The sequence below is a fragment of the Vulpes vulpes genome, chromosome 3, assembly GCF_048418805.1.
Source record: "Vulpes vulpes isolate BD-2025 chromosome 3, VulVul3, whole genome shotgun sequence".
Lineage (NCBI taxonomy): Eukaryota > Metazoa > Chordata > Mammalia > Carnivora > Canidae > Vulpes > Vulpes vulpes.
The window spans coordinates 49126735-49152575 of NC_132782.1; the positions used below are offsets into that span (position 1 = coordinate 49126735).

Sequence of the window (25841 nt, forward strand, 5' to 3'; positions counted from 1 at the left end):
TCCCCATTGAGTATGATATTGCCTGTGTGTTTTTCATATAAGGCTTTTATTATGTTGAGGTATATTCCCTCTAAAGCTACTTTGTTGAGGGTTTTTATCATGAACGTTGTTGTACTTTGTCAGCTGCTTTTTCTATATCTATTGAAATGGTCATATGGTTTTTGTCCTTTCTCTTGTTGATGTTTTATACTCCACATACATTTTATTATTTTATTTTCTTTTTTTTTAGACTCTAAAGGAACTTTTTGTTACTTTTTAAATTTAAATATTGTTAGTTAACATACAGTACAATATTGGTTTCTGGAGTAGAATTCGGTGATTCGTCATTTAAATACAACAACCAGTGCTCATCACAGTAAGTGCCCTCTTTAATACCCATCACCTGTCTAGCCCATGCCCCCCACCCATGTCCCCATCAACCCTCAGTTTGTTCTCTATTATTAAAAGTCACTTATGGCTTGTTTTTTCCTCTCCCTTTTGTTTTTCTTTTCCCCTTTCCCATATGTTCATCTGTTTTCTTTCTGACTTACTTCACTTAGCATAATACACTCTGGCCCCATCCATGTCATTACAAATGGCAAGATTCATTCATTTTGATAGCTGAATAATATTCTAGTGTGTGTGTGTGTGTGTGTGTGTGCATGTGTGTGTACATATGCCACTTCTTCTTAATCCATTCATCAGTTAATATAGCAGCATTATCAATAATAGCCAAACTATGGAGAGAGCCCAAATGTTCACATACATTTTAGAGTCAGCTCATTAAATTATACAAAGGAGACCTATAGTGTAAGAATATTATTAAATTCAAACCAAAATTACAGATAGGGGGATATAAAATCATTAACCTGGAATCAGTCCTTCACCCTTTTTGTAAGGTTCTATATAAAGATATGACTAAAACTGAAGAATCATAGTATTGTGGTGTAATGACGGGAAATCTGAAGGCCTTGGGGCTCTGTTCTTCCACATTCATCATTTAAAATCCTCGAGTCTTGAATTCTCCTGGATAGAATTAATAATTTTATCCATTTTTTTGGTTATATAAACTACCCCAAAATTCAGTGGCTTAAGCAATAACCAGTTTATACTATTGGGGGAAATACTTTATAACTGGAAAGCCTTGTGAAAACATAAGAGATTATTACTACTGATGTTCCAGACTATTTAATTTTTTTCTAATTCTAGCCTATTAAGTTAGAAAGGAACAAAATAATGTCTAATAATGCACTAATGGCACAGTTCTGAGCTATTGTATTCCTGACCAGTGTCTAACCATCCCATGTACACTCCAAGGTGTGCAATCACTCACCAGATAAAGAAAAGGGCATAAATCTCCCTCCCCTCTCTCTCTCTCTCTCTCCAGATAAGGCAAACTGTGTCAAGTCAGTCCCCTGTGGGAAGGGAAATATCAAAAAGATGTCAAGGCAAGATGATAGAAGGGAAATAGAGACAAGGGGAAATGTAGCTCATTCTTTCCTTCCCCCCAAAATAACTGTGGCCTCTACACTTTCTGTATCTTGCCAAATGCTCCCACATGGCTCAAGGTTGATCCAGGTTCTAGCCTGTCCCTACCACTAACTTCTTCATCACCTTGGACCAGTCAACTTCATCTCTTTGGGCTTTAATTTCCTTATTTTTTTTCTTTTTTAAAAAGATTTTATTTATTATTCATGAGACACACACAGAGGAAGAGACATAGGTAGGGAGAGACACAGACTCCATGCAGGGAGCCTGATGTGGGATTCGATCCCAGGACTCCAGGATCACACCCTGGGCTAATGGCAGGTGCTTAGCCACTGAGCCGCCCAGGCATCCCATTTTCCTTATTTTTTCCCAAGCTTAATTATGGTGAGGCTTACAATTAAAAATTATATATATCTTTTTTTTTAATTATATATATCTAAGGAATATAATGATATTTTGCACTATGTATATATTGTTAAATTATTACAAGATCAAGCTAATTAATATATCTGTCACTTCACATAGTTTTCATTTTGTGTGTGTATGATGAGAATACTTGAGATCTATTCTTTTGGCAAATTTCAAGTATATAATACATTATTATTAACTATAGTCATGTAGTATCTTAGGTCTTCAGAACATATTCATCTTATAATTGATAGTTGGTACCCTTTAGTCAATATTTCCCACTCCCACACCAGCCTCTGATAATCACTTTTCTACTCTGGTACTATGAGTTCAACTTTTTCTTTTTTTAAGATTTTATTTATTCATGAGAGACACAGAGAAAGGCAGAAACATAGACAGAGGGAGAAGCTCCTCACAGGGAGCCCAATGTGGGACTCGATCCTACGACCCCAGGATCATGACCTGAACCAAAGGTAGATGCTCAACCACTGAGCCAACCAGGTGCCCCTCCACTTTTTCTTAATTCCACATATAAGTGATACCATGTGGTATATGTCTTCCTGTATCTAGCTTATTTCACTTAGCATAGTGTCCTCCAGGCTCATCCACGTAGTTACAAATGGCAGGATTTTCTTCTTCTTCTTCTTCTTCTTCTTCTTCTTCTTCTTCTTCTTCTTCTTCTTCTTTTAAGGCTGAATAATATCCCATTGTATACTATTTACTGCATTTTCCTATACATTCATCTGTCAGCAGATATTTAGGTTGTTTCCGTATCTTGGCTACTGTGAACAGTGCTGCAATATAAAAGAGGAAATTTAACTAAATCTATATGATTCCTTCCAGTACTAAAATCTTATGACCCAAAGGCAGGGGTGGTAAATCCCTATTAGTAAATCAGTTTGCACACACATCCCAAATATATACATATTTATTTAGTTTCAAAATGTACATATGTACAGAGTACTAGTATCTTATAGTAATGAACACATACATATAAAAATTTTTATTTTTTTTTCATATAAAAATTTTTAAAGAAAGATATTTTAAAATGAAATAAAATGTCTGTATAATTGGGCATTATATTCCTGTATACATGAATATATACATGATACATTATATTCATGTATCATTATCAGTATCTCAACTCACAATATAGACTTCATGTATCATTATCGGTATCTCAACTCACAATGTAGACTTAGTGAATGTGAATCCATTTCTCAGGTGTTGGTTCTTGTTGGCTTGCTTTCTTGTTTGTTTGTTTGTTTGTTTGTTTTTTCATGCTAGGAGAAAGGGGCATGTCTGCCTAGCCATCTCCATGTTCATTGTCTCTGCTATATTATTTAGCTGAGAATCAACAGATAACCTTTGTCTCTTACCCACCTGTGTTCTAAAACACAGTAGTCAGAGAGAGGGAGATCAGAATGATAAGTAGTACATTAAATGGGCCTATGTACAGAAAAGAATTAACATAGCTGCTATCCTTGAGAACATAGACTTGCAAGGTTGGCCCTTGCCTGGTATCTGGGAACTTAGATTTCAGGAGAGTTCCCACCCATTAGCTGATAAACGTGGCTCACTGTCCAAACTGTGCAAATAATGTAGTTTATGCTGAGTATCTGCTTTCCTTCTAGGAGTCTGGAATGTGGATATATGCTAGATAAAGAGGTCTATGTAATAAGCCCTCAAGAAAAATTCCAGGTAATAACCCTCTAATGGAGTTCCCTGGTTGGCAACATTATACATGTAGTGTCACAACTCAATGTTGGGGGAATTCAGGGTGTGACTATACTTGGAGAGGGCTTTTAGAAGCCTGTGCCTGTTTTCCTCCAGAGTTTACCCAATGCACCTTTTTCCTTTGTTGATTGTGCTGTGTATCCTTTCTCTGTAATAAAGCCATCACCCTAACACACTGAGTCCTGTGGATCCTCCTAGAGAATAATTGAAACTAGGGTGGTATTGGGGACCTCATGACATGGCCTGGCAAACAGTTCTTGACATAAACGTATCCCAAACTATAGACCTCCCTTTGTTGGGTTATTTGAAAAGAAAGAGGCTTTATCAAAGTTTGTGTGAAAACAAAAATAAGCTCACATACTGTATCTTAAGAACAATATTCAAATATGGCAATACAAATATGTACTATTATAAAGCCCGTGCAAGTTTTGTTTTTTCATGACTTTTTAGCTTACTGTGTCACACAGGAAGAACTAACTCAATAAATGCTTACAAACTAAATAACATACGTTCTACAAAGGTAAAATGATAGTGGAATATTTTCCAAATTTTTCCAAATGTGTAATTAAAACAGCTCTTGAATTAGCATTAGGGAAATTGGATGCTCTTTGATTATGCTGCCAATCATCCTTTAGATGAACTAGATGCATTTTTGTCCAGACTTGCTCTAACACTACCTAAAAATAAGCATCTCTCACTCATTAATATGGACTCAATTATAAATAATGTTCCTTGTTGTGAAATTATTTTCTATTTAGATGCTCTTAGTTTGGTATATATTGAAATAGTTCTTAAATAATTGAATTATGCCACCCTAGTTATAACCATGCTAGTGAAATAAACATGAGACAATCCACATAAGATTAAACAGAACTCACAGGAATTATGTTGAATTTTTTTAAAAGTCAGTATCAAAAGGTTATAGACTGTATTATTCCATGTATGCAGTATTCTTGAAATAACAAAATCACAGAGATGAAGAAAAAATTAGTGGTTGCCAGAGTTCGGATCTGGGGGAAGGAGGTGGGTATGAAAGATAAACAGAATATGATTATTAATCAGAAATATAGAAAGATGAAATCCTGCATGTCACTTATTTTTTAAATATTTATCATTACACATTTGATCTTTTTCATTTCCAACCATATATAGTTTTCACCTTGGTGATGACCTTGCTGGGTAGGAAACATAATATCTTTAATACATGAGTTAAATCTAAGATGATGTTCAAAAGGACTACAGGTAACTGCTTATGTCAATAATAAATACAGTAGATTACTTTTAAAACCTATACTTTGGACTTTTTATTACAGATTCAGTTGCTGACTTACCATAAATCATTGTGTTTAAAGTGCCATATGATATCAGATGTTTAGCTTAACAGCATAAAATTGGGGCAAAACTGTAAAACATGTTTTATAGGTGCTATAAAATCCTGAGGCTGAGAAGGTCCCGATTTTTTGCATTACTCTGATCCACCAAGTCCACTGAAAATTCCAGATAGCCAATACACTTGGGAATTGCAAATTGGCTTTCAAAGTTTTACTTGCTTTGGTTATTATGACCTCAGAGACAGCATGTTCTGTTTCCTTTTTTTTTTTTAATTTCTTTTGCATGTTCTGTTTCCTAATATGAGGAGAGAAGCATAGGCTAAAGTAGGACCCAGATACTTAAAAACTTATATCCTTTACAGTGCTCTTTTATTCCATCTTGCTGATTCTGGCCTCACCTTCCACCCACTCAATCCCTTGTAGGCGCCTCTTTAGCATCTGAAAAGAGACTAATGGATATAGCAAGAATGTATTCATTGTTTATCTTAAAATGTTTGTTTCTGCCAATAGTGAACACTCATTCATTCAATAAATTGAGTTACTGCTCCACTTAACGCATTGTTCTGTGGTTAAGCAATAGAGAAGAGGTAGTCAGTGAGAAAGTAAAGATGGAGAGATGTGAATGGATGTGAGGAACCTTTAAGATAAGATATAGAGGCAGTCAGACTTGGTGATGAAAATGAGTGAGAAAGAGAGAGAAGTCAGAGATGATGTCCATGTTCTTGGCTTAGCCACTGGGTGGATGATGGTGCTGTTATGTGAGAGAAGAGTACAGAGAAGGGAGCTGGCACAGTGAGGAAGGGAGGATACATTGAATATGAGATACTCCAGGTAATCTGATGACAATTTACAATAGCAATTGGCTATATAGATCAAGACCAGAATACAAATTAAAAGGAATCAACTGTAGTAAACACCAATGGTGTTTTCTGTTGTTGTAAATGCAGTCCCTTCTATTATAAAACCATGTATCTCATGGATCCCTTAAAGAATTACCTGATTCAGCCCTCCTTCTTTATTTATTCTATTCAGTCATTGATTTTTAAGCCTAAGCCATCTATTGCTCACCTTTTTAGAACTTGGAAAGTCTGCTACTTTTTCTCTTCAATCTATGGAATCCAGAACTGAAGGTAATGCCTCAGTATGTTGTCAGAGATCAGCACTGAAGAAATGAGAACAGTCAGTAAAGAAGTCTATGACCAGTTATTAAAGGGGCAAAATGGAATAATATAAAATGTATTGACCCAAAAAATGAAAATAAAAATTAAAAATGTAATGTAATACAAAGTAGGTGAACTAATTAGAAAACCTATTAGAAAAGGTTATTGTGAGCTACAGCTTTCTGTAAAAATCGCTATAAATTCAACTAAGTCTATAATATAAATTGACTACATAATCCAAGTAAAAAACTAAAACTGTAATACTAGATAAAAAAAACAATAGACACTCTTTTTGACACACTATGCTACATTAGTTTTAGGTATTCAACATATTGATTTGACACCTCATATGCTATGCTCAGCACAAGTGTAGCTACCATTTGTCATCATAAAATCATTACAGTACCATTGGCTATATTCCCTATGTTGTGCCTTTCGTCTCTCTGACTCATTCATTCCATAACTGGAAGTTTTTACCTCCCACTATCCTTTACCCATTTTACCCACCACCCCATAACTCCCTCTCTCTGGCAGACATCAGTTTGTTTCTGTATTTATGGGTCTGTTTCTGCTTTGTTTGTTCATATGTTTTGTTTTTTAGATTCCATAAATAACTGAAATCACATGGTATTTTTTTCTCTGTTTGACTTATTTCACTTAGCATGATACGCTCTAGGTCCATTTATGTTTTCACAAATGACAAGATGTCATTCTTTTTGGTGTCTGAGTAATATGATATTGTGTGTGTGTGTGTGTGTGTGTGTGTGTGTGTGTGTACAGATCACTTCTGTCCACATTTTATTGGCCAGAACCTAGTCATATGGCCAACTTAACCATGACTAAAGCTGGGAACTACACAAGAGCACATGAAAGGTGCTCAGACTGCCTAGCTCTGCCATTATGAGCATCAGCTATAACAACAACAACAGTAATATTGTCAGTATTCTCCAGTGATAGTGTTATTATTCTCCAAGAATAGAATATTGTCTTCTGGTTATGTTTGCTCTCTACATTTCCATTGAACTTAGAGCTTCAGATTACTTTGTACCTCTGTCCATCAATGTTTAAAACACCATGAAACCTACTTTTAGGGATCTCTGGGTGGCGCAGCGGTTTAGCGCCTGCCTTTGGCCCAGGGCGCGATCCTGGAGACTCGGAATCGAATCCCACGTCGGACTCCCGGTGCATGGAGCCTGCTTCTCCCTCTGCCTGTGTCTCTGCCTCTCTCTCTCTCTCTCTCTCTCTCTCTCTCTCTCTGTGACTATCATAAATAAATAAAAAGTAAAAAAAAAAAAAGATGAAGTTAAAAAAAAACCTACTTTTATTTTATTCTCCATAATGGTAATCTAATTTTATTTTACTCTCCATCAGGAGAGCCACTATATTTACAACTGTTGAATTTTTTAGAAATCAACTAAACAAGGGCTCAGAGTTAAAATTCAGTTGATGTAAAGAAATGCAATATTTATTGCGCATCTGAGTTTGCAGTCTGAGACTGATTCCTAACCCATTAAAATATAGAGTCTACAAAGAAAGACTTAAAGAGATTGAAGTATTCTCAACTTTCAGGACATTCCATGCGTCTTGTTAATAAGGCCTGGTTGTTTTAAGAGCACTGGAATAAAAGGTTACTGTGAGCTACAGCTTTCTGTAAGTTAGGCTGCAGCCTAGAGATTTGACTGAGCAAGGGTTGGATTTGGTAGTCCTACTGCATCAGCAAAAAATCATGAGAAAGACTGTGTTCTAGTGCTCACCCTCCAGGTTCATCAAGACACAGGGTTTAAGGTTATCAGTACTGCCATGAGCAGTACACACAATATGATTTCCATTTTATATTTTTATGAGTTCAGAGAAATATATGAATTTTCTCGAGGTCACATAGTCATTTGGATGTGTTTGGTATATCTAGGGCTCATAGTGCAAAACATTTCCCTGGAAGAGTAATGGCAGAGAAGACTGCAAAGTAGGTTCAGAACAAATCACAGAGGGGTTAGAAGATATCCAATAATATTTGGATATTTTTCTTTTGGCAAAAGGACCTTGCTTTGCAAGGAAGCACCATGATCCAAATGATGTTCTATGGAGGTTAATCTACCAGTGGGAGAAGGGTTGGTTAAAGGTGGGAAGCTATAAGCAGAGAGCCTAGTTAGGAGGATATTGTAATTATTCTCAATATGGTCTGATCTAAATTTTGGTTATGGTGTCAAAAATGGCAATTAACTTTTAAGTGTAAGTGGCTGAATTTAGATTTTCTATGTTAAGGCTGAAAAACATTTTCATGCTTATAAAATGAAATTCTTTTGTTGCCATGTTTCCTTTTCTTTTCTTCTTATTTTTTAAAAATATTTTTCCCCTATTTAATCAGCCATGTTTCATCCCACTGAATTGTCAACCCACATATGATCATTTCAGTAGTACTTCATTAGGAATGAGAAGGCCATTGGGAGAAGCCAGGATGCTTTCAACCAAAATTTTCATCCCCTATCATCTGGCTCTACGAATATGAGGCATCAGGGTGGTGGTGGTCTTCAACTTCCACAAAGAACAGCCTTGGGAAGGGGCTCTGGGTCTATCACATCCAGTGCCACCACCTTACTAAAACCTTTAAAATCTGCCAAGCCTCCACCACGGCATCTTGATCGACCAAGACGTTTACCAGTGTGTTAAAGGATGTGATAAAAGATATGAATCAACAGCCAGGTGAAGATATGCAGAGGGTGAGGTGTGAAAAAGGGGTGCAAGCTTTCATATCCTCTCCAGGCAGACACTGCCCCCTTCTCCACATGTTCACCAACCTGGAGCTCCTCTCCTGTCCTCTTTTCAAGTGTCCATTCTATCTGATGGCTGTTATATCCTTCCTTTGTTCCTGCAGTGTCCCTGGCAGCTGAAATCTTCACGGACCCATTCTGGAGTTTGCTTCTATGGATTGTTCTTTTCTGTATGGTTTCCAGACCCCTTTCTTCAGCCCTTCTAACAATTCTCTAACTGCCCACTATTAATACATTCCTTTTTTGCTCACCTTTCCCAGAGACCATTTCTGTTACTTCCAAGTAAGAACCATAACTGATTCATTCATTAAATTTGATGCCATAACCCAGATATTAACTAGAACCACGCTGCCATGATGATTTAGATAAGACTGATTCAAACTACATTCAATGGATTGTAAGAAAGTCCAATGTCTTCTCCAAGATTTCTACAAATTTTGCCAGAGATTTAGGCTCTCATGGACACATCTGACTCAGATCTTTTGCTCCCTCTAAATCAGGATCTCTCAACCTTGACATTTTACCCACTTTATTGTGGGTGGTTGTCTTGCACATTGGAGGAATTTTGGCAGCACTCCTGGCTTCTGCCCACTCAATGCTAGTGGCTGCCCTGTCCCAGGTATGACAATTGAAAGTGTCTCCAGACGTTTCTAGATGTTGCCTGGGGGTGGGGGGCAAAATCACTCCTAGTGGGGAACCACTATCCTAAATTACTTCAGTACAGGAACTGACACCTGTTGTCCCTGTTGACACCAAGTCAATATAGGTGTGATACTCAAACATTTTTCTTAATGTCCATCTTTTATTTTTTTAAGTCACAAAAGGTATCTATACTGGTAGCAAATTTGATGGAAGTTCTGGAGAAATTGAGAGATTTTCATCCTGAATATCCAATCAAATCAAATTTGTTATATACCCATGTTCCTAAAAAAATTCTCTTGGTCGTTTTGGTGCCTTGGGCTCTAGCCTCTGGCCACGTTGCTTGTCCCTCTTTGGCTGTCTTCCCTTTTCTCTCTACCTTCTCTATTCTCTGTTCTTCCCTACTTCCAAATTTCTGTTCATTTTCAATTCATAGTGGTTTAGTTATATCATTTTGCTTCTTTGTGCCAACTCATACCCTTAGGGTCTTACCTTCCACTCCCAATTGGCAGATCAAGGGATTTTTCTAAACAACAACAAAACACCCATCTCCCATAGTAATTCTGGAACCTATTTTGAAGATAATTAAAATAGAATCTTGTTGCAATTCTCACTACAAGCTCCCTCTATGTAGCTACTGTAGTATTAATTCCCTTTTATAGGAAGGAAGCTGCTCAAATTATGTCGCAGCATAACAACTGACCAAACAGGTGCTGGCTTAAAACAGCAACCATTGCACCGTATCTCTCTTCAAACAGCATATACACAGTTAGCTTGGCATCCTCCAGCGGGGTATTCTTGGGCTAATTCATGTTTTACATGGCAGCTTACGGCTCCTAGAGGAAGGGTTTTATGTAGCAGGAAGAGCCATCAGTCTCATGAGTCTTGAGACTTTGATGTCACTTTTGCCATATGAGTCAAAGTAGTCACAGAGCCTGTCAGATTCAAGTCAACATATAGTATCTTTATTTTACCACTGTATGCCCTCTGACCATAAATGTTGACATTACTCCTTCATGCAAATTACCCTCTTTCCCTCCCAGGACCTCCAAAAGTTTCCTTCCACTATAGCCTCAGACTCAGGTTTGAGGTCTAGGTTTTTGATGCATCAGAGAACTGGAAAAAAAAAAAAAGCTAAGGCAGCTTAGTGTTCTGAAAGCTGGGGAACAAGTGGATCTCAAGGACAGTGATCAGTGGGGTTAAAGATCAAGTAACCCAGAGACTGAGGAGAGGAGAGCTTTGGCTGTGGCCAATGGAAGGCTTAGATCCCCTAATCCCTCTCCTTCACTGTGGTGGTGGTGATGCTGGGAGCCATACCTTGTTTACTTTACTTTTTATATATAATATTATTTTTCTGATGGCATAGAATATGTTTCTTCTAGAAATTCAGAAAATATGGAAAATTACAAAAAAAAGATGCATAGATAGCCACTGAAACCTTTCATTGATTTCTCTATTCTTTATATGAACACGTATACTTATATATGCATGTAAAAATGAACATGGGCGTATATATATATATTCATTCCTTTCCACGCCCATCTTTCCTCCTTTGTTCAATCACCAACAAACCTTTCCTGTGTGTACTCAGAGTAAAGTTACAGCAGGAATGTGAAGAGAAAGGAAGGAGACAGTTATCAGCATTTATGTTTTCTAAATAGACTTGACATTCCTGGGAAAGATATTACTTAGAGGAAAAGGATTTCTGAGTCTCCAAATTAGCCTTAGGGGACAAAAACTTAATTTTATTTTTATACATAATAGACTCTGGAAATATGAGTGAAGCAAGAGCCAATTTTCCTGCCATGGATTTGATAGAAATGCCATAGCTGAGGAAGGAGAGATTTGGAAGGTATGCTTGGGTGGTTTGGTGCTAGTGTCAGTCTCAGGGACGTTCCCATACTTTGTGGCATCATAGAAGTCCTAGAGAGATGAAGCTGGGACCTGAAGCAGAGAAGCATATCTTGATTCCTGGGGGAAATCTGAGGAGGGCAGTAATGATGACACAGACGTCCTTCATGCTAGCATGATGCAGCAGTAGTGGAGAAGAAATGGGCAAATCCAGGCAAATCTCGCTGGAGACCACACTCCACACTGCCTGTGGCCCCGGGGGGCTTGGGAAAGTGCCCTTGAGTTTTCTTTGCTCCAAAGGTGTAGAGAAAGCAGAGATAACATGATGAAGCCACAAGCGTCCCAGGGGAGGCAAGCCTAGCACAGGCAAATTACCAGATAAACAAAGACAAGTGATGGCTCACCTGTGCCAACAGAGGACAGAGGATGGGGAAGGACCCGCCTTTCCTCACCCTGTGACACCAAAATCTAGTGAACACTGGTGTCAATCTAATGGAACGAAGAAGGAAGGGGGTAAATCCTTCAATGATTATTTAAATACAGAGTGCTGAGGAATACCTGGGGTGATTGAATTTTTTTCTCCCATCAGGAAAAATGAGGGATTAAGACAAAATCAAGTTGAGTCATAGAAAAAATAGTTACATTTTCTGCATGCTGTGACCCGAGAACTATGCATCATTGTTTATTTGTGTATGCGTATATATGGTTATCTATATTATTCCCCAAAGTTTTGGTCACCCTGTTGGTAAATTTTACTAAACATTGTATCATGAACAGTTTAACTATGTCATTAATATTCTTAGGAATGCCTTTATTGACTGCACAATAGTCCTAGATATAGATACAATTTTCCTTTTTTCCAGTTTCTTCCTTCTTTTCCTCCACAATTCCCTGATTGTTAAACACTCTTTTTTTTCAGAGTTTTCATTATTATATATGATATTTTTTGGTGTTTTAAATATTTTTCTATAATTTGTATTATTCCCTGGGGAACAATTTCCAAAAGTGAATTACTGGGAGAGAAGCATAAACATTTTTGTCTTCAGGTTCACATTGTTAAACTGCGCGCCAGCCTAAGTGTGCATTTTACATTCTCACCAGCCAGTTCCCTCCCTTAAATGTGTCTCTCCTCAGAGACCCCTCGGGAAGGTGAAGTGGGGTATTGTTCCAGCAGAAGGGCCCTGAGTATATTGTGGCTCTTGTCTGGACTTTGAAACACCAAAAGTGACTGGCACATGCAGACTGTCCTTTGCCACTAAACGTATATAAAATATGCAGCCACTAGAGGGCAGAGTTATCTCACTAAACCAAGGCGGGGGTTTTTTTGTTTGTTTTGTGAAGCCCAAGCCAGTTTATAACATCAATCCAGGTCAAAATCCTGACATTGCCATCAAGGTGGCTTCCGTTACTTTAACAAGACGATAAACAAAGGCAGGGATGCTGTAAATTTGGACCAGGCAGTTCCCAATAACCGTAATAAACACTTTGTATTCACACTGCTTTTTAAAGACTGAACTTTTAATTTTAAAATAGTTTTCAATTTACAGAAAAATTGTGAAAATAATACAGCCCTCTCAAAAGCTCCAAACCCAGTTTCCCCTGCTGTTAACATCCTGCTTTAGTGTTTTACATTTACCACAACTAATGGACCAATATTGACATAGTGCTATTAAGTACAGTGTATAATTTTTTCAGATTTTCTTAGTTTTAACCTAATGTTCCTCATTTGTTCCAGGAAATCATGTCACATTTAGTTTTCATAACTCCTTAGGCTCCTCTTGGCTGTGACAGCTTATTGAACTCTCCTTGTTTTTGATGACCTTGACAGTTTTGAAGAGTACTGGGCAGGTATTTTGTGGAATATTTTGTCCCTCTATTGGGTTTTGTCTAATGTTTTTTTTCATCTTTAGACCCGAATTATGAGTTTTTTTGGGGGGAGACATTACAGAGGCAAATGCCATTCTCATCTCATCATGCAAAGGGCACATACTACCAACATGATTTATTATTGTGGATATTGACCTCCATCACCTGGCTGAGGCTGGTCAGGTTTCTCCACCACAAAGTTACTCTTTTTTTCCTTCTTTCCATACTGCACTCTTTGGAAGGAAGTCGTCACTGTGTGCAGCCCACACATGAGTGGAGAGCAATGGAACCCTCCTGGAGGTAGGGGATAGTATCTACATGAATTATTTGGATTCTTCTGCATAGAATATGTATCTCTTCTCCTTGATTTATTTATTTACTCTATCCTGTATTTACATCAGTGTGGACTCACGGATATCTATATTATACTTTGGGTTATAATCCATATATTGTATTTTTTTTATTATTGTGTAAAAGATACACAATAAGAATTCCCATTTTCACTATTTTTTAAAAGATTTTTATTCTTTTAAAATAATTTTTTAAAATATTTTTTTTAATTTTTATTTATTTATGATAGTCACACACACATACAGAGAGAGAGAGAGGCAGAGACACAGGCAGAGGAGAGGGAGAAGCAGGCTCCATGCACCGGGAGCCCGACGTGGGATTCGATCCCGGGTCTTCAGGATTGCCCCTGGGCCAAATACAGGCGCCAAACCGCTGCGCCACCCAGGGATCCCTCCATATCCAATTTTTAAATTTTGTCACTCAGATTGTTTTAGCTTTGGCCACTGGGAGATCTTTAGTTGCTCCAATTCCTTATGGATATATCCTCACCATTGTTTTGTTTTGTTTCTAAGCCCTTTATGTTTTGGCACTATAAGGGGTTTCAGGCTCATCTTATGTATTTGTTGCTCTAGTCCTGGAATCAGCGATTTTCCCAAGGATCCCTGGATATTTTTACTGGAAAATGGTATTGGAAACAAAGATCTGAGTGCTAGGTTTATGGTCTCTCATGCACACATTTTACATACTTTTATTCTTCTAACAGCACTGTAAAGTTATAAGGCTTGTATTGTAGATGAGCCGTCTTGACAGCCTTGCATAGGCTCCCCCATTTGGTTGTAGAGTCTGGTCTCACATCCGGATCTGGGGTGACTGTAAACCCATATTCCTTTCAGTATGTTCAGAAATAATGGCTAAAGCAAGGAGGAGTCTCCATTATTGCATGCAATTGGATGAACAATTTTGCCTTTAATTTTACTTTTCCCCTCAGAGAAAGAAGGAGCTTTTGTCGTAGAATCAACTGTTTGCCAAAGCTCTTTGGTAGTCAAAGTGAGTGATGGTGCTTCTGGTGCTCCCAAATACAGAGGACACCACTATGGACCTTGGATCTCAGGCAGGCTGCCTTGTCCAGCTGGGCTCACTTGATCAGAGGAAGTGTATGTGTGTGGGGGGGTCTGTCTAGAGGACCCTGGGCAGGCTATGAACAGGACCAGGGCTAATCAGGTTTGGAAGAGGCAGGGACTGGAGGGGAGAAAAGAAACAAGGGACATGACAGAGATGAAAAATTCTGGAAGATATAAACATCCTAGCAGAAAAGAGAAGGCTTAAGGCACGGGAGCTAAATTTCCATTTCTTGGGCAGTTGAGGGAGTTTGGTGCATCCTTAATGAGGATTCATTTCCTGCCACCAAGTGAGGTGCACAGCTTCTTTATTTCAGTGTTTTCTATACAACTGGGATGAACTTGCATTACATTTCCAACTCCATATCCTTGGAAATAATACTCACTTCTAGCTTGCGGATGCCTTCAAAGAGAATGACCTTCTGAAGCTCCCACTGGGAGCAAGAAACTTAGGCTGTAGCAGAGGTTAAGAAGAACCTAAAGAAATAATGCTATAGCAAAAAACATGCTTAATATATTTTTTTCTGATTATAACATTAAAGCATGTTTATTATGGAATAATAGATGATACAGACAAATGAATAATGCAAAGAATTATCCTAATCAGAGACATTCACTATTGGGGCTTTGTTCTATTTCTTCTTTTCCTTTTTTCCGTTTTTTTTTCCTTGTCTATGCATTCGTGGGTAATATTGGGCTTGTGTCACATGTAATACTTTGCATTTTGCTTCTTGCTTAATATTATTTTTTTTAAACATTCTATTTATGTATTCACGAGAGATACACGCACACACACACACAGAGGCAGAGACATAGGCAGAGGGAGAAGCAGACTCCCCAAGGGGAGCCTAATGTGGAACTTGATCCCTGGACTCTGGGATCATGCCCTGAGCCAAAGGCAGAGGCTCAACCGCTGAGCCACCCAGGCGTCCTTCTTGCTTAATAGTCAATTACCTTTTCCACATTACTAAATATTCCTTTAAAACTTGATAGATGTGTAATACTCCACCAAATTGGATATATTTAATTCGAACTATGCTGTGATAATTTTTTGTATACATTCTTTTTGAAGATAGCCAAAATTATTCCCTCCAGAACAATTCTAGAAGTGGAATGAAGTGATGATAATAAAAGTGTCTACCTCATAGAGTTGATGACTGGAAAATGAGGTGAGGTGAGTTAGCTTTCACCAGTGTTTGGTACAGGCAAGCAGTCAGTGAATGTTAGGAAGGATTATTGTAAATATATTCCACTTGAAAAATAGTAACAAATAGTCTTCCATAAAACTCCTTTTCATTCTTAATATGAGCATATTATCAAACACTTTGTTTTTTCAAACACTTTAATAATAATTGAAACTACTGTGAACCACAACACTAGGCTTTGGGAATGACAGCTGGGATAAGAGATGGGGTCTTGGCCAAAGGGATTGAATAAATTAGCGGTAGCTCTCCCAAAGAGTGAAGGGGTGAGAAAAATCTGGGAAGGGAATGGTGAGACAATTCTCACCGGTGGATCTAATGGGAGAGTAACTAGGGCGTATGCTGAGATACTTAGTGTGTACATGTATGTGTGTGCATGCATGCATGTGTCTGTATGTGTGTACATGATATTGTGAAATCAGTTTTGTGCTGCACAGATTATTGAGGGACGAATACAAGCTAAGTGGGGTCACCAGTGTTTTGAGGAAGGAGGCTAGGCCAGCTGCTGTCCAGATAAATATATGGAATGTTCAGCAGTGGACAATGTATAAACTGAAGACCATCTGTTCTATACAGGGCTTATAAAGATCAAGGCAAAGAAAAGGCTGGAGATACAAAATTAAAGACAATCAATGAGGTAGTAAATTCTAATAAGTGAAACTGGAATTTAGGGCAGCAGCAAGAAGAGTAGGTTAAGAAACAAAAGGCAGGTTCCAGAGAACCACAGCCTAAAACACATCTATATTACCTGGTGGGGAAGAAAGCGCTTGACTTGTCAGTAACTGCACAGGCTTGTGATTTGAGGATGCAAGTATTCCCTCCTCTATGGCCCTCCCGTCCATTACCTCCTAGATGCTCAATGATGACGACCTTGTGGTTTGCCTCTCATGGAGCACTGAAGTCTCCACTGGGCAGTACTAAGTGCTTTACAATGTCACGAGGATGTTCTAGTGTACAGAGGAAGAAACTGAGGCTCAGAGCAGTGAAGAGACTTATTTAAGGGCACATGATGGAAGAACAAAAGGCAGGAAGTGGATGTTTCCCACCTCCTATCCCACAATACATGGTTGTTCCATAGTGTTTGGTATGCAAGCTGTTGGCTGCCAGATGCCAGCAGAGTGCCAGCTGGGGAAGGTGCCCTGTGTGGTGGGAGAGAAGAAGAAGGCCAGACCCCACATAACGGAGTGGGAACTCTGAGTGAGACTTAGGTCTGTCAACCTCTAAAGCTCCTTCCCATGCCAAGACAATCTGGCTCTGAATTTCTCTCATTTAAGGGGCTGGGGTTGCCCTCGTTAGACAGTGAGACTGGCCGAGGTCGGCTATGATTCTTTCCCTTTTCTGTGCCCTCTGATGGTCTTTCAAAGGCCCCCAACATCCCAGGACCTCCCAAACTGCCCTCCCTTATATGAAACCACTCCTTCCAACATTAAGAGCTTCACAGAAGTAAAGAGCATGCAATAGCAGCAACAATGTTTGCTGCCCATTGACCCTGTGCTAAGCGCTACCTGCTCCTCTTCTCTCCCAGCTTCTTGTCAACTCCAAGAAATTAGGAGTCAAGGAATTTGTTCTCAATCACACTAACCAGAAGTGGCAAGGTAATCATTACAGCCCAAGGTCTCTGACATTAAGGCTAATACCTTCTTCTACTTTATTGAAGTATAATTGAATTACAATAAACTGGACATATATGAAGTGCAAAATATGTCAGGTGCACACCTGTGAATTAGTCACCACAATCAAGAGGATGGAAGCCCTTACTCTTAGCTAGTAGGCAACAGCTTCCATTTGTAACAACCCAGCCTTCTGTGTGACGAGAAGTCAGGTATTTGAAGATGACCAACTTGCACTTTCTAAATCTCCTATTCCTCAAGATAAGCACCTTCATAAGTTTCTACAAATGCACTTCATAGTACACAGCTGAGTTTCTTTTATCAGCTTGTTAACCCTCCTATTGGGTTTTTGCCCAGGTAATTGCTTATTTGGATGATTCCCCAATCTGTCAGAAGCCATCCAAGCTTTTGTCATGAAGACCATAGGCTGGTACCAGGCCTGCAGGTGGCAGCCAGGAAAGCCCACTGCAAGGCCCAGGTAGGCAGGCTGGCCAGGGTTGGGAGGTCTCCTGGTTAGCAAGTCCTGCCCTGAATGCCGTCGCATTCAATAGGCTGATACCCTTCAAGTAAGCAATCAATTTGTATGTAACTTAAAAAGATTAATAAAAACATTTAAATTGTCTTTTTCCTCCATTTATATATATGACAAAATTTCCAAGTACAATTTATCTTCGATTTCCACTACTAAATTTATATTTTTAGATTTTTATATTTAGTATCTTTTCTTTTAAAATATTCTTATGTTTTCTTTTTTAAAAAAAGATTTTATGTATTTATTCATGAGAGATACAGAGAGAGATGCAGAGACACAGGCAGAGGAAGAAGTAGGTTCCCTGTGGGGAGCCTGATGTGGGACTCAATCCCAGGATCCTGAGATCATGACCTGAGCCGAAGGCAGATGCTCAACCATTGAGCCACCCAGGAGTATGTCTTATAAGTTTTCTGACACTAAGCTGTACATATATACATTATCTAGCCATCTCATAGAATAGCTATCTCCTTATTTACCTTTTTTTTAAAGTAATGCAAGCAGGGGCGCCTGGCTGGCTCAGTTGGTTAAGTGGCTACCTTTGGCTGAGGTCATGATCTCAGGGTCCTGGGATTGAGTCCTGAGTCAGACTCCCTGCTCAGTGGTGGTTCGGCTTTTCCCTTTCTCTCTGCCACACCCCTCACATCTGTGCTTCCTTTCTCAAATAAAATTGAAAAAAATCTTTAAAAAAATAAAGTAACGCAAGCGTAACATAACCTATACTTGCAAAAAATGTGGATCTTGTGTATCGTCTCCCAGAGACTCTGATTTGGTAGGTCTGGATTTGGACCAGGGATTGTGGAGTGGAAAAGCTCCTGAAGTGACTTGACAGCCACCACTGGTAAAAGAACCTCTGCCATTCAATGCTGCCTCTTGCAGGGTGAAGGAGAAATACACAGAGCAACAATGATGCATACAACCAGCCAACTACGAGAGCCCTGGAGCCAGGGAAGACTGGGCTGAAGTCCCAATGGGGAAAGAACAGTAATACTCCTATGGCAGACACAGGAAGAAAGGTGTGTGTTTCATAGGGACTTGTAAAGGAGGGAAGTGCCAAGACAGTGGCAGCTCCCAAGCCCCTCTGGAAGAACAGAGGCTAAACTGGAGGCTGGAAGATTTATTTTAAAGTTGTGTTTGCATGCCAAACACAGTGTTTACTTACTTGTTAATTTGAGGTGCTTTGACAGATTAATGGAGGCTTCGGGGTAGAAAAAAAAACCTCAGAGAGCCCCCTCTGATGCCACACTAAATGGGGGAGGGTCTGAGTACTGGGAGTACCTTAGTTTCACTTTCCACTCTTTTTTTCCATCAGGAAATTACATATTCCAGGGTCTTGAAAGATATATATAATATGGACAAATAAAAGCTATCAACCTCATTAGTTGTGCATTTCAGTCTTCTCCCAAAATATCATTGACTGATCTGCTAGAAAGTCTCCTATCTTCTGTGCAGCTTTCTTGTTGATGAAAGCAATGACCAGCATTGAGTGGATACCAGGAAGGAGGTAAACAGAGGGGCCCAATAGAAGTCCTGGCTTTGTGTCCCTCTCTTTCCATCTCTGGCAGGCCTCTGTTCTTGATTTCCCCCCGGGGTGGCTCATGACCTTGTGCCTGGGTCATTCTGGGCCCGTGGTGGAAGTTCTGAACCCAGCCCTGCCTGGTTTTCTATTGCTCAGCAACGTCACACTCCCTGCCAGAGTGACCGGAGGTGCTGCCCTGATTCTTCTCATTGAGCTCCTGCTTCATTCCTAAGTCTAGGTCCCAAGGCACTGTCTGGTGGCCTACACTGAGTCCATATCCTTCCTAGAACTTAGGGCTAGTCATTCTCTCGGCTCTGACCTCAAACTTGAATCTCACCCCAGGCCTGAGGTCTCTGGTTGGGATTGGTCACTAGGCGACTGATTCCTGGAGCCAGCTTTCTGTCTAGATTTCCAGGTATCACTTGCCTCATGGCTGGACTCTATCTACTTGCTGGGAATGTTCCACTTCTGTCTTATGTCCTTTCCCCCACCCTCCTGACCAACTGCTCTCTTAAACTATAAGCAAAGATTGCCTAAGTTTCAGTTGCTTGCTATATTGAACTTCCTTTGCTAGTCTCTGTGACTTCATCAGTTCCCCAAGCACTCCTTTCTTTACCCCAGTGGATGTGTCCAATGCCATGTCCCAGACCCTCTCTATGCTGCTTAAACAGTTGGATACACCCTACAGTTCTGTGACATGGTCATAGCCTTACACAATTGGTGGGTTCTGGGAATTTTTTATTTAAATCAAACTTTTCAAATGAAATTCTCTTCTAAGTATTCTAGAGAGAATGTTTCAAATATCTTACTCTGATTCTTTTACAAAAGGTAGACAGCAATACAGTGCTACATGAACACTTGAGTCCCTGATTTGAGTCCCATCTCTCACAGATTGTAGCCTTGGGCAAATCATGATATAGTCTTCCTGGAACTTTTTCCTTACCTGAGAAACAATGGGGTCATTTTAGTACCTTCTAAGTCTGTGATTTCTTTTTTTTTTTTTTAAGCTTTATTTATTTATTTTAGAGAAAGAGTAAGTGGGGGTGGGGGGGCAGAGGGAGACAGAGAGAATCCTCAAGCAGACTCCCCACTGTGTAGGGAACCTGATGTGGGTCTCTATCCCAGGATCCTGAGATAATGACCCGAGCGGCATCTAAGAGTCAGCCACTTAACTGCCACCCAGGCTCTTCCTGTGGTTCTTAAGTTGTGCTCTACCATGTATTATTTTGTATTTTCAAATTTCTAGCTTAAAAGTTCTCAAAATTAAGTACACTGGCATGAAGTTTCTGCCTGGAGATTTACTCTCTTGGCTTTTTAAATTATTATTATTTTTTAATAGACTGTCCTTCGTGACCTGGAATTATCACATTAGTTGTCAACTAAGGTAAGCTCCACAGAAGAGAAACTGCTTTACCTCCAAAGAAGAGTCTTTTATTTTATTTTTGGAAATAGCAGAATGCAAGGGGATGGGGCTTTTCTAAGTGTGGATATATGGGCCACCGCAAGCCACCTTAAAGAAGGTCAGACCCCAGTGCTAAGTACAGAGAACCAGGAGCAATGCCTCTGAGAAATAGAGACAGCCATTAGCCAGCTCTTTTCTTCGGTAATTAATGGGGAAGCCCTGTTTCTTTGTATTAGACCCTTTAATCTAAGGGTTGCTAAATGTTTTACAAACATTAATTAATTCAATTAAACTTCACATCACCACCTTGAGGCAGGTAATTCCTCTTTGGGACATCTCATCTTTGCTTGCTCCAGTATCATGCACACATTTTGCATTAGTGCAGACTAGGCTAATGAACAGTAAGAGTGAAACCTTGAGTTTAGATAAAGTTCCACAACTAAAAATCTCAAGTACTCTATAAAGATCAGTTTTGGATAATGGGGACTGAAGAAGAAGCTTGAAGCAGCTCATTGCCAATGATGGCAAGGCAGCAACGTTGCGCATGTTTCAGGTTCCACTCCATGCTGAGGACACATGACCTTGAACAGTTCTTTGTGACCCATTTGTGACTCAGTTCCTCTAGTTCTCAAGTGGGGGCAATAATATTACTCACCTCCGTACTTCACAGAGATGTTGCAAGGAGCAATGTTTGTAATATGCTGTGGAGTTCTCAGATGAAAGGTGGAAATTAATATATGATGAAACATTATTACCATTTATCTTCACACCATCTAAATGGGTTAGGCTAGTGAAGTATCAGCATCCCCACAGTCCTGGCAGAGACTAGTACTGCCATTATTCCCACTTAACATCTATTATATACACCCAAAGAGGTTGAGAATTGCTCAGAGCAGCAGGCTTGCTCCTGGGATAAAGGAAAGCAAGCCAAGATACCAGATCAACAAAGAGGTCGCTAATTATTTATTTTCGTCTTCTTTTTTTCTTTCCTTTTTCATTCTTATTTTAGATGGAGTGTTTAAAAGGAAATGAGTGCAGAGGAAGAATCCGGGAATGGCTGAAACAACTTTTCTTCGGACTTTCAATTCTAAGTCATCAGCATCTGTGCATGATTCATAGTCCCTGAATGAGCTCATGGGCAAATCCTCCTCTGGGCCTTTGCTTTCTGTCTCCTTTTTCAATAAGGTTTTCCCTACTTATCTAACCCAGTATTGAGCTCTTTACCTCCATGGAAGCTTCTTGGCCTCACTCTTTACCTCAACCCCCTCTGCCACTCTTTTGTAGTTATTAGCACGTGCTTTGGAATTTATATTTTGATGCTGGTCTTACTTTCCAGCAGCTTAACTCTTCAAGGTCATATTCTATTAATCTCTATTCTTTATCTAGTACAATTCTTGGCTTACTGAAGTTAATCAAGTAAGTATTAAATAAATGAATAAGTGGAATCCATCAGCAAAAGGATAAGATACAAATTCAGACCACACCAAATCCATATCCGCTATTCTCACCACGCTGTATCATACCTGTGAAGCACATGTAGTGCAGAATAGAAATATTGAACAAGCAAAATTGAAGAGAGACAGACTTATTTAAATTTTAAGTCCCTTCAGGTAAATACTAAGGAACACAATTGCTGGATCGTATGATAAGATGTTTACTTTTGTAAGAAACCCCCAAACTGTCTTCCAAAGTGACCGTACCATTTTGCATTTCCACCAACAATGAATGAGGAGAGTTCCTGTTGCTCTGCATCCTTGTTAGCATTTGGTGTTGTCAGTGCTTTCAATTTTGGCCATTTTAATAGGTGTACAGTAGTATCTCGCTGTTTTAATTTGCATTTTGCTAATGGTGTCATCAAATTGTTGAAAACATATGTCCACATGAAATTCTACACATGAATGTATGCAGCTTTATCTGTAATTGCCAAAACTTGGAAGCAATCAAGAGGTCCTTTGGGAAGTGAACAGATACGTAAACTGTGGTACATTCATGCAATGAAATATTATTTAACTCTAAAACAGAGTGAGCTATCAGGGCACAAGAAGACATGGAAGCAACTTACATGCATATTACTAAGTGAAAGAAGTCACTCTGAGAAGCAACATACTGTATGATTCTAACTGTATAACATTCTGGAAAAAGCAAAAACAATTGAGATAGTAAAAGAATCAGTGGTTTCTAAGGGCTAGGAGACACATAGGGATGAAATAAAGGGAGCAGAGAGAATTTTGAGGGTAGTGGAACTTCTCTGTTGGTGGATATATATGCCATTATACATTTGTCAAAACTCACAGGATGTATAACACTAAGAGTAAACCTTTACATAAACTATGGTCTTTGGGTGAAAATGATGAGTCGATGGGGCACCTGGGTGGCTCAGTGGGTGAGTGTCTGCCTTTGGCTCAGGTCATGATCCCAGGATCCTGGGATCAAGTCCCACACCAGGCTCCCCCTAGGGAGTCTGCTTCTCCCTCTGCCTATGTCTCTGCCTCTCTCACTATCTCTCTTTCTCTCTCTGTCTCTCATGAATAAATAAAAATCTTAAAAAAAAAAGAAAATAATGAGTTGAGGTTGGTTCATGGATGGTAACAAATGGATCACTCTAATGGGGGTTCCCAATAGTGGGGAAGGATATGTATAGGGAAGAAGTATACGGGAATCTTCTGCTCAATTTTGGTGTGAAATTAAAACTGCTCTAAAAAGTCTATAATTTTAATGAAAAGGATACACTTTCCAAGAGGGAAATTGAAGATGTAACTTCCAGTGTCCAAGGGAACTCTCCAAAGGTATACATTATCTAGAAAGACTGAGTCACTTTAGAACCTACTTATGCAATGATTCCGATATTTACACACAGGCTGATCATGTGAAATGTGCGCATTTATTGACATCAATTTGCCCTCACTGGTTACTCATTGTTTTAAGTCCACACGTAGGCCTCAAATTCCAGACCTCCCAGAATGCCCTTGATCTGTATTTTTTGCCACCTCTTACTTCCCTCTTCTTCCATCACACACATACCCTGGTTACCGTAAAGGTGATGGACACACTCTGGACAAGCCTGTGTGTTTCTCCTCCTGATGGCTTCCTCACTTCAAATACCTTTTCCTGTGGCCCCACTCCCATTCTGAGCTCTAACATCTCCATCTATTGCCTGTTTTCAAGGCCTTCTCAAATGCTTCTTCCACACAAAGGCTTTCCTAGCCAAATAAAGGCAACTCCCTTGCAGAACACTTTGGATATGCCAAATAAACGTGCACAGCATCTGGAAGAGCACCACCCATGAGGTCATGCTGCCAGAAAGGCACTGGGATGTTTTACTATTAGAACTCCTTGAGGAATGTGAAGAAACTGTCACTGTTTCAAAGTCCGCAGTTCTCCTGGGCAATGTTGTTGGAAATGATTTTCTATGGATTTTCCTGGTTTTCACAAAAGTTTTTTTTTTTTCTTTTTGTTCCTAGAGATGGATTTTGCTATTCGAGTGTGGTTTAAGTATTGTTATTGCACAACCAGATTGCTTGAGTGAAGTAAGTTTGTGTGAGGGTTTTCCTTTAACTCTGAATCAGTTACACACTCATCTTCACCCACAATGGTACATGAGTTGCCAAATGCGTCCAGGAACCTAGCCAGAAGGCAACAGTGTGAGGATTACCAATTATGGATGCTAGAAGGAAACACTCTTCTCTTACCTGCACACCAGCACAAGTATGGTTTCACCACTTCACATAGTAACACTCCTCAACCACAATAAATTGAGATCAGGTGTGAAATCTTGTTTTGTTTATTTGTCTGCTAAACATTGGAATGACTGCTGGCTAGAATTCTAACATGTTCACTTAACTTTTTTTGAGGTATAATTTTTTGTTGAGACATAACTCATGTTCATAAAATTCACCCTTTAAAAGTATAAAATTCAGTGAATTTTAGTATATTCACAAAGTTGTGTAGCCACAACCACTATCTACTTCCAGAACGTTTTCATCCCCCTAAAAAAATCCCATATTCCTGTATTTGGATGTTGAGATCAAAGGCCAACTTCACTTATTTATTTGATTAAATTGTGTTAACAGTCTTTGAAAATTCAGTGAATAGTATATATATATATTGTAATTAATATTGTAATAGCTTAGCATTTTTTAATGTTTATCTTGCTTATACTTTACTATTTGATCAAGGTTTTACATGTGCATACGTGCACACACACACACACACATACACACACACTGTAGTCTTGGTCTTTTTAGGGCTACTAGGGCCAAGTTGGGGATATTAGTGCTGAGAGTTGTAGCTTGAAGGAATGAGTGGGCACAGCGAAGGTAAAAATAAACTCAGCTTTATTTGAATACATACTGTTTCCCATGGACTATTCCTCACTTATGTGAGGAAATGGAGGCTTATGAAGTTTATGGAACTTATTATCCTAAGATGGTATAAGTAACCTACCTTGGTTCATAGCCCAAATTCAAACCCAGGCTCTCCAAATTCAGAGCACACACCCTTAACTGCTATGCTCTATTGCCTGCTGTTAAATTGGACATTTAATTTAATTATACCAACAGCGCTTGATCAGTGCTGTGCAATATGCTTTCACAAGTCCTCATGCAATGCCTCATATTACTGGATGAGAAGAGACAGCTTCTGTAGGCAAAATAATCACATAGCTCAACCAATGTGAACAAGCAGCTGGAATCCAGGGTTCTCTCCAAAGCCAATGTGGATGTGTGCTCCCCTACATCATGTTGAGCTTCTGACAGTTATCTTAGACTTCCGTTCCAGCTTTCATAATAACAAAACACCCTCTGTCGTATTTATTTGCATGTTTGAATTCCTACATCAGTCTGAGGGTTGTAGATAGGAGTTGATTTATATGTGTAGTCCTTATGCTCAGATCATGTATGTTGAATGGATACATGGATAAATTAGAAAATGAATCTTGCCACAAA

The 25841-nt window shown here is 39.2% G+C and overlaps 1 long non-coding RNA gene across 1 annotated transcript in view; it reads left to right on the top strand.

Moving 5' to 3' along the window:
* Positions 1-22347, top strand: part of LOC140598120 (uncharacterized) — a 43585-nt gene extending 21238 nt beyond the window's left edge. The window contains exons 2-3 of the long non-coding RNA XR_012000247.1: positions 18857-18993; positions 21908-22347. This is a non-coding gene — a long non-coding RNA (uncharacterized lncRNA). The remainder of the gene's footprint in view (positions 1-18856; positions 18994-21907) is intronic.
* The last annotated feature ends 3494 nt before the right edge of the window (positions 22348-25841 follow it).